Source organism: Zingiber officinale, chromosome 11B (genome assembly GCF_018446385.1).
Source record: "Zingiber officinale cultivar Zhangliang chromosome 11B, Zo_v1.1, whole genome shotgun sequence".
Classification (NCBI taxonomy): Eukaryota; Viridiplantae; Streptophyta; class Magnoliopsida; order Zingiberales; family Zingiberaceae; genus Zingiber; species Zingiber officinale.
This window is the reverse complement of record NC_056007.1, coordinates 37966143-37976032: the sequence shown is the minus strand read 5'-3', so window position 1 is coordinate 37976032 and position 9890 is coordinate 37966143. Positions and strand designations below refer to the sequence as shown.

At 34.9% G+C, this 9890-nt stretch overlaps 1 pseudogene; it reads left to right on the top strand.

Annotated features, from left to right (window-relative positions):
* The first annotated feature begins 1029 nt into the window (after positions 1-1029).
* On the top strand, positions 1030-5882 carry LOC122034783 (annotated as a pseudogene).
* Positions 5883-9890: the final 4008 nt, after the last annotated feature.

The window sequence follows — 9890 nt, the reverse complement described above, 5'->3', positions numbered from 1 at the left end:
GTCTTTTATGAAGATTTGGGGTTGTGAGGCTTACGTTCGACGACAAGTCTCTGATAAACTAGGACCTAAATCAGATAAGTGCTACTTTGTTGGATATCCCAAGGAAACAAAGAGATATTACTTCTATAATCCCACACATGGCAAGATGTTTGTTGCCCGGATTGGTGTGTTTCTAGAAAGAGAATTTATTTCTTGAAAAACTAGTGGGAGTGAAGTCGATCTTGAAGAAATTCAAGATGCTAGCACTGACACCTTGATGGAAATTGAACAGGTACCACAAGATGTTGTGGATCAGGAGTTTGTTGCACCACAAGAGGTTGTGGAACAACAACCTGTTCAAGTAGCACATGCTCTACGCAGATCTGATAGGATTCGTCGTCAACCTGAAATATATTCTTTTCTCTTGTCTGACCACGATGATGTAGAGCTTATTGGTCTTAACGAGCCTACATCTTATCAGGAAGCTGTACAGGGCCCAGATTCTGAGAAATGACTAGAGGCCATGAGATTCGAAATGGAATCCATTTACACTTACCAAGTATGGACTTTCGTTGATCCACCTAAAGGGATCAAACACATTGGGTGTAAGTGGGTCTTCAAGGTGAAGACTGACATGCATGGAAATATGCATACCTATAAAGGTAGATTGGTAGCTAAAGGATTCTAGCAGATTCATGGTATAGACTATGATGAAACCTTTTCACCAGTTGTGATGCTCAAGTTCTTCGGATCATGCTTGCTGTTGCTGCTTACTATGATTATGAAATTTGGCATATGGATGTCAAAACTATATTTTTTAATGGAAATCTACTCAAGGATGTGTACATGACACAACCTGAGGGTTTTGTAGATCCAGAGCATGCTAGAAAGGTTTGTAAGTTGCAAAGATCCATTTATGGATTGAAGCAAGCTTCTAGAAGCTGGAATCTTCGATTCGATGATGCGAACAAAATGTTTGGTTTCATTAAGAATGAAGATGAACCTTGTGTCTACAAGAAGGTTCACTACAACAAAAACCCTCATAGACATCGGTGGAACAACAACGGTTTTAAGCAAAAACCGATGTCTTTGAGTATTTTACACCGGTTTTTCCAAAAACCGGTGTCTATGAGCGCAGATTTTCGCTCATAAACATCGGTTTTTAGGCGATGTCTATGAGCGCCTTTTTTTCATTAATAGACATCGATTTTAATAGCGGTTTTTAAAATCCAGTGTTAATAAATCAAAATAAAATATTTTAATTTTCCCACTTGCCAAAATTTGCAACACTATGAAGTTCCCTCCAAACCTAAACCTATATCACGCCCCTTCATCCGACCATCTCTCTCAGCCTAAACCTAAACCTAAACCTAAACCTCCGACCATCTCTCTCAACCTCATCTCCCTCTTCCCCTTCCTAGATCGACGCCCCTTCCTCTCCCGATCAGGATCAAGACACGATGCCCTTGCTTCTCCGTCCAATCACACCGCATCTCCTCCAACTCCTCCCTTTGGGTGAGAAGAGGAAGCCTTCTTTGCATTTTGGTATGTTTTTTTTCCACAACACTTGTTTTTATATTCCGCAGTCAAAGACTTAGCTCTCCTTCTTGCCTTCCCAAATCCGTCGGATTTCTCCTTCCTGATCGCCATGTCCTCCTCCATCCTCCTCCTCCTTTCTCTCTTCTTCCCTTCCTCCCTCTCCGCGGCGGTGACTGCCCAATCGTCGGCCTCGCCGTCCAACAGCTCCACTGTCTACGACATCCTCCAGGAGTACAACCTCCCTCCCGGTATCCTTCCCGACACCGTCAAGTCTTTCTCCGTCGCTTCCAACGGCTACTTCGTCATCGATCTCTACGGAGAGTGCTACGTCGACTTCGAGTACGTCGTCTACTACGCCTCGCGCGTGTCTGGCTTCCTCGGCTACGACTCCGTCTCCAACCTTGAGGGTGTCCAGATCTGGAGCTATCTCATTTGGTACGGCGTCAGCTACATCAAGGTCGACCTCCCCTACTCTGATTTCATCTACATCCAGTTCGGCTAGGTCACTCGCAAGCTCGGCATTGACCAGTTCCAACACATACACTCTTGCAGAGGGAATCTCTCTCTGTTTCAGCACGCCAAGAAGGTTGTCCGTTTAGCGTTCGAGGTAATGCCACTGTGTAGTTTCTGCGTTTACAATCGATTTACTTTAGTCCATGAGTCAGAGAAACTTTCCAAGTAGCAAAGGTTGCAGGGAGAATTTAAAAGGGCTTATTTTATCCTTGCTTGATAGAGAAACTAAAAAGAATCCAGTTGGACTTCATTGATTCAATGTTCTTGTGAACAAGTGGAACGATGTCTTTAGTAGTATGAGAATTACAGACTCCGTCGGTCTAACTTTGAACTAAATCTTGCTAACAAAACAAAAAAAGAAGAAGAGAGAAATAGATAACCCTAGTAGTTTTTTCAATGTTCTTTTTGTCATAGTATAATTCAGGGAAATATTGAAATATAGTCCTGAAATTGGTCAAAGAGAATCTCTTCCATAGATCTTGTTTCTTACGAAGTGTTTTTCTTTTCATTAGTGTTATTATAGATCTATCAAAACTTTTATAGGGATTTTTCTTATCTTTCATAATGCTTTTTTAAAAAAAAATCAAATTTATCTCAACATATACCACAACTGTTAAGTCGATGATGTAGAAAATGTAGATCAGCCTCTTTAACTAGATTGCTTGTCAACTGAGGATAAACTTGCAACGTTAAATTAGTGGAAAATGGAAAAACCTTACTTACCCATGAATCCCTAGCCCCACAGCTGCTGAAACCCTCCCTCGACTTTGCTGGTGCCAGCCTCAACAACATCTAGCTTGACCCCCTGCCGGCGTATTACCTCAATGGTGACTTTACCTTCCTTGCCAACTTCACAAATCATTTATTAATTAACTCTTTTTAATGTTTTCATAGATATGGAATTCCATAGGTTGTAATAGATTTATTAATTAACCCTTTATTTTATGCAAGTATGTCTATGATGGGGAATTTTGTTATTGGTTATATATTGAACCATTTTTTTCCATTTCAGAATATTTTTGTTCCCCAACTTTGAGCAAGTCATGTGAAAGAAAGAACCATACTGCCCTTTTTTACAAGAATTTGTGTAAGAAAGCAATTGCAATCAACATGAGTTGTAAATTTTACATATACCGCTTATGCATTTCATTATACACTCTAGTCGGTGAACTTCAATTTGTCCATGGAGTATGTAAGTTTGTCATGCACTATTCATTCCCTTGGAAAAATGCTTGAAATTAATAGAATTTAATCTCTATCGTACATAATTTTCATTCAGGATGACAACAGATATAACTCAAGTAGAGGTGCACATTTAAATCTCAAACATGCAGAAAAAGCTCGCATATTGGTTAACAAGATTCTAGGTATGATTTGCACAACCTTGATAAATTTAATTTTAGGTAAAATAATGGCATGTAGCCATGAGGTAAGGAATGTATCCGATCCACCTGGTGAAATAGGTTTGCTTTTTGAGTAATTATAATGATTTTCTTTTTTGTCTCCCTTTTACATATTTAACATACACTTGGTACTTGGACACTTTACAGTGGCTGCTTGTGACTTGTTGATTATTTTTTACGTTTATGTGCCTTATCTGACGATTCTCATGACTTGCATTGAAATAAGGTAGTAGTAAATTCTATAATTGTGTGAGTGTAGCTGATGGGTAACTTTTGATTACAAAATGTGTATTATAACCAAGTTAATTGTTGATCTTTGTTGGTGTTCGTTTGAACAGATTATTTATGTGGAAGCATGTGAGAGTGGCAGTATCTTTGAAGGTTTAATGCCAGAAGACCCTAATGTATATGTGACAACAGCATCCAATGCTGTTGAAAGCAGCTGGGGAACCTACTGTCCTGGGATGGATCCTCCACCACCACCGGAATATATGACTTGCCTTGGTGACTTGTACAGCGTTGCATGGATGGAAGATAGGTTTGAGTTTTATACCTAAACAAGTCATATCTGTTGTCAAGTTCAAAAGGTCTAAACATTTTATTACATTTGATTTATTTTTTTTCATGTTAATGGGCTGACATTAGATTGTTTGGTTCCGCTAAGGAATTTTTTTTTTAAATGTATTTCCTTCTTCAGTGATTTTGTTTCTTTTGAGATGAAACAACAAAGAGGCACTGAAGTACAACAAATTGGATTAGAGCATCGAATCCAAGTTCAATTGTTGAATTTTCTGATTAGTAACTTAGTTTTAATTACAAGATGTTAGTGCATTACAGAATAGCTACACTTTTAAGTCTTGCTAATGACATAGCTTTATTTGTTTAAAATTTCCCCAAGAAAATTTTGCTTCGGACATTAAATGCTTTTTACCTTTTACTCTTCTCAAAGCCATAACTTGGTCTTTCTTGAAAAACTTTGTCAAGAAATTAGCGTGTGGTTACTGTTGTCACAATAACAGAATGTAAATTTTACTGCTGCAAAAGTCATCTTGGTTCTTAATTTTGACACACAGCCTGGTGTGCTAACTCATTTAAAAGATAAAAAGGAGCCAGAACTTCCATTTGTAATGGTATTCCTGTTTTTAAGGGTAGAAATCCTCCAAACATAGGAGCCTTTTCAATATGATGGCATTGCTAACCTTCTAATTATATTTATGGCAGTGAGAATCACAATCTAAAGGAGGAAACGGTTGGGAAACAGTACGAGTCAGTAAGTTCCTGTTAATCTCTATTATAGTCCTCTTCTTGTTTTTTTGAAGGGTTTCTTTGATAATGTGTTCAGGTGAAGATGAGGACATCAAACCAGAACACATACAGTGCAGGGTCTCATGTGATGGAGTATGATGATAAGAATGTAAAACCTGAGAAGTTGTACCTTTACCAGGGCTTTGACCCTGCCAATGCCAATTTAACTGAGAATGCACTTCGCCTCAGCAAGCATATGGGAGTCATCAATCAGAGAGATGCTGACCTCCTATTCTTATGGCACATGGTGAGTGAAGAACACTTCGTTTTCCCTTATTATTTTTATGCTATTTCCATTCGTGGCAATGATTTAACTTGGAGACTGAATGATTTAATAAGAACATTGTATCTTTGGTACCATTCTAAGGGCCTAGTACCAAGGGATGTGTGAGTGACCTTGATTTCTAGCATATTGATCGATAATGTTATATTTAACCTGTGAACTTGGAGCAGTGGAGAGAAAAACTATATACACGGATTTCATATGTAAGTAGGAAACATGGCAGTTTCAATTGGTTTTAACTATCAGTATTGTCTTTCAACTGATTTAGACCCATTTGTCGATCTTTTCATGCAGTTTCCATCTTTCAACACTGCAGATTTTGTTTTGGAGCACCTTTTTAACCCCTTGCATTGTTCTTATATCTTAACAACCTAGTGTTTGCTTTCAGTATGAAAGATTAGAGGAAGGGTCAAACAAAAAGAAGGAAATTCTCACTGAGATGATGATGCACAGAGCACACCTTGACAATAGCATCGAACTCATCGGCAATCTAATTTTTGGATCAGATGTTGCACCTTCAGTCCTCAAAACCGTGAGGCCATCTGGTCAGGCTCTGGTTGATGATTGGGTTTGCTTGAAAACAGTGGTAAATATTGTGCTCTAGCGTATTCATCTTCGCAATCTATTTTATTAAACATGACCATGTGTTAACAAAAAACATTAGGTCCAAGCATTCGAGTTGCATTGTTGATCGCTCACTCAATATGGCATGAAGTATATGCGAGCTTTCGCAAACATATGTAACGAGGGTGTCTCGAAGGATGCGATGGAAGAAGCTTGTGGTAATGTTTGTGGAAGCTACAACTCAGCTAAGTGGAGTCCCTTTATCCATGGCTACAGTGCATGATCTTGTATCTCAAAATTGCATGTCTAGTGCAATGTAAGCTCATCAGTGCTCATACATAAATATATACACACTGGCAGTAGGAATAGTCATATGCTTACTTAAACTTGTTCAAGGGTGTTGTTTTAGATAGCCAGAGCCACCTAAAATCTTGGTCTTGATATTTTAATTGACAATGCATGTTAGCTAATATAATTAATTTAAAGTGGTAATTGGGTCAATACTGGAAGATGGTTATAGAATTTTAGTATTTATAAAGTTTGAATGTATTCTTGAGGTAGTCTCCTAACGTGAACTTGCTCAACATTGATTTCAACTCAATTTGATTGTTCAAGGTGAAATTCTCTTTCTCAAATTTTGACACAGATTTTTCTTAAGTTTTGACACAGGTTGTATCTTGAACTTCTTGGTAAGTCAAATTCAGTCTTCTCCTTGAGTTGTATTGACAGAAACTACATCAGCAATGCATTATTAACTGCATGTATTATTCTTCTATTTTTGTTCTTTGCTGTAGTTAAGTATGTTGGATCGTAAGCGTTCGATAGAGGGGGGGGTGAATATCGATAAACAAAATCGTTCGAAAAGAGTTACGCACAGCGGAAATAAAAGGACAATGCTAACACAAGCTGGTTTTACTTGGTTCGGAGCCTGTGTCGACTCCTACTCCAAGGCCCGCACACAAGGGTGCTTTCGGTGGGCAATCACTAGCAATTCGAAAATTGTTACAAATTAAAGTACAGGAATGCTAATGGAACTAAAGCAAATACCGACAAGAATTTAACAAAAAAGGAAAGGAGCGTGTTGTCGGAGCTTTGTCAGCGTCGCAGGAGCGCAGAGCAGCAGAGCAAGCAGTAGTAGACTTTCTTTCAGTTGTTGTTTTGAAGCTCCCCTCTGACCCTCCTTTTATATGAGGCTCGGGGCGCCCCGGATCCCTTCCGGGTGCCCTGGTGAGACGTGACAGGTCCAACCAACGAGCTCCACGTGGAGACGTGCGCCCGGATCCCTTCCGGGCGCCCGGACCTCCGGGCGCCCGGACCTCCGGGCGCCCGGACCACCTTTCTTCAGAAGAAAGCTTTCCTGCAAGACAAGGTTAGTCCGAGGCAAATAGATAAGATATATCCTACAAAACAAAGTGTTAGCACAGTTTATGGTTTAATATAAAAAGTATGACTTAGATTCCGTCTTTCAGAGACCTGAATCTAGTCACGATCTCGACTTAGAGATCCGAAATGTATCTAAGACGGATCGATGCCTAATGTTCCCTTCCCGGGAACACGTCCTCACAGTCACTCCCTTCCAGTGACTTACCTTTACTCACCTGCCAGACGTCCGGTCAGCCCTTCGACTCGTCTAGACTTCTCGCCAGCTATCCGGTTAGCCCGTCGACCTAGCTGGACTTCTCGCCAAGCGTCCGGTCAGCCCGTCGACCCGCTTGGACTTCTCGCCAGCTATCTGGTCAACCGGTCGACCTACCTGGACTCCTCGCCAAGCGTCTGGTCAACCCGTCGACCCACTTGGACTTCGTGCCAGACATCCGACTTGTCTGGACTTCGTCTGCACACTTGGTCAGAGTGTTAGATCACGACAGACCTAACTTAACCCGATTTATCATTTATCAAAACCTGAGTTAGACCGTTAGTGCTAACCGCACCAACAATCTCTCCCTTTTTGATGGAATGACAACCTGGTTAAGTTAGTAAAAATATGCGAGTAAAAAAGTTAAACATTTTGTTCTAGCATGAGGTTTAAGTTAGTTTTTAATTTGATTTTATTTTTCTAACTTAACCACCTATCCCTCCTCCTTTGGCATTCATCAAACAAGGATATAATTTAAAAATACAGAGCACATAAAAAAATGTAGGAAACGATGTCTAGTTAACTTGGAGGAGTTTGAACTTTCGAAGATTTGTTTAAAACATTAACTTAATTTTTAAGACTACGTTTTTAAGGTAGCTAAAGCATGTAAAACAGTCTTTTGGAAAATAGCTATGTTTTGAAAGAGTGACTAAATATAAAGCATTTAAAGATTTTTTTTGCAAAAGTTAATTTTCAAAAATGACTTTGCAAATTCATAGAGGATTTTCAAATCAGAAATTTGAAAAGCTAATTTTCTAATATAAGTATAAGTTTCAAATTTTAGGATCAAGGTGAATTTTCAAAATATGTTTCAATTTTGAAGTATTTTTCAAACCTAAGTTTTGACAATCAAAATTTTAAGGCTAAGTTTAAAAGATATTTACTTTTCAAAACTGATTGAAACTAAGTTTGAAAAAAAATCAGATTTTATAAAATCTAATTGAAAAATTTAATAAAAGCTAGTTTTAAGAAAATATTTGAAAAAATAAGATTTCAAAAACTAAGTTTGAAGAACTTTTCTTTTCAAGACTTATTAAGTTTGTAAAAATTTTAAATTTGAAACCAAAGACCAATTTGAATACTGAAAAAAATATTAGAAAGAAATTATGTTTAAGGTGGAGAGAATAATTTTGGTGTTAAGTGATGATTTAATCCTCCCCTAAACTTGACATTTAAAATAAAGCTTTTGAAAATATTTGCTAAGAATATTTAATATAAGATTTTCAAAGTAATTTTTTTTTTTAAAATAAATTGAGGTAGAATTTTCTAAAGAGATTTTAAAGAGAAAAAATGACACTTTGGAGATTAAAAAAATAAACCTCCCCCTGAATTTGATACTCCTTTAATTTATTACTCTCCCTTAATTTATTAATCTTCCTTATTTTATTATCCCCATTAATATAATGTTAAAGTTTGAGTGTGTTAAATTTTAAAGCCCTAACATATTTTTCTACCTAAGTGTTCTAGAGGATTTAGTAACACATGATTATCTCTGTATCCTTGGTATAACTGTTTCTTTGAGTTTGATAAATCAATAATTAATTTTAAATTCAGGTGCTTAACTTTAGTTTAAGGTTAAATAAGATAAAGTTTTATTAATTCAATAATAGTTAACCATTATCAATAATTTATTGATTAGTTTTTTTTACTTGATTTAATAATTTAATACTTAGTAAAATAATTTAAATTTCGTATTAATTGATTGAGTTGATCAATGAAGGTGTTAGTTATAATTATTATTATTTTTTATTTACTTCCTTTTAAGTAGGATTAATTTAGTTTGAAGTTAGCATGAAGTTAAAGTTATTAAACATAGTTAAGTAAGGTTTAATTAGTTTATATATATTTATTTATATATATATATATATATATATATATATATATATATATATATATATATATATATATATATATATATATATAAAATTTAAAGTACAATTGACTACTGTTAATGTTTGAAATTTTTACTTTAATTATTTAATTTTTAATTATTTGTTAAAATTTCAGTTTTAAATTTCATTTTTAATTTAAGCTTCAAATTTTATTTTAAGTTAATTTAAGTTTTAATTTTAAGTTTTAAAGTTATAATTAACTTAAGTGTCTTAGTTTTAGAGTGAATTTTAGTCCTTTAATTTGTAAAAATAATTTTTAAATAATTTTTAAAAGTTTTTTTTTAAATGATTTGTAAAAGAGTTTTTAAAATGATTTTTAAAAGAGTTTTTAAAATGATTTTTAAAAGTTTTAAAATAATTTTTTAAAAGTCTTTTTAAAATGATTTTTCAAAAGTTTTTTAAAAGAGTTTTTAAAATGATTTTTAAAGAATTTTGAAAATGTTTTTTAAAGAATTTTTAAAATAATTTTTAAAGAATTTTTAAAATAATTTTTTTAAAGAATTTTTAAAATGATTTTTAAAATTTTTTTAAAATATATTTTAAATAACTTTTAAAATAGTTTTTAAAGAATTTTTAAAATTGGTTTTAAAGAATTTTTTAAATAGTTTTTAAAGAATTTTTAAAATAATTTTTAAAGAAATTTTAAAATAGGTTTTAAAGAATTTTTAAAATAGTTTTTAAATAATTTTTAAAATAGTTTTTAAAGAATTTTTAAAATAATTTTTAAAGAATTTTTAAAATAGGTTTTAAAGAATTTTTAAAATAGTTTTTAAATA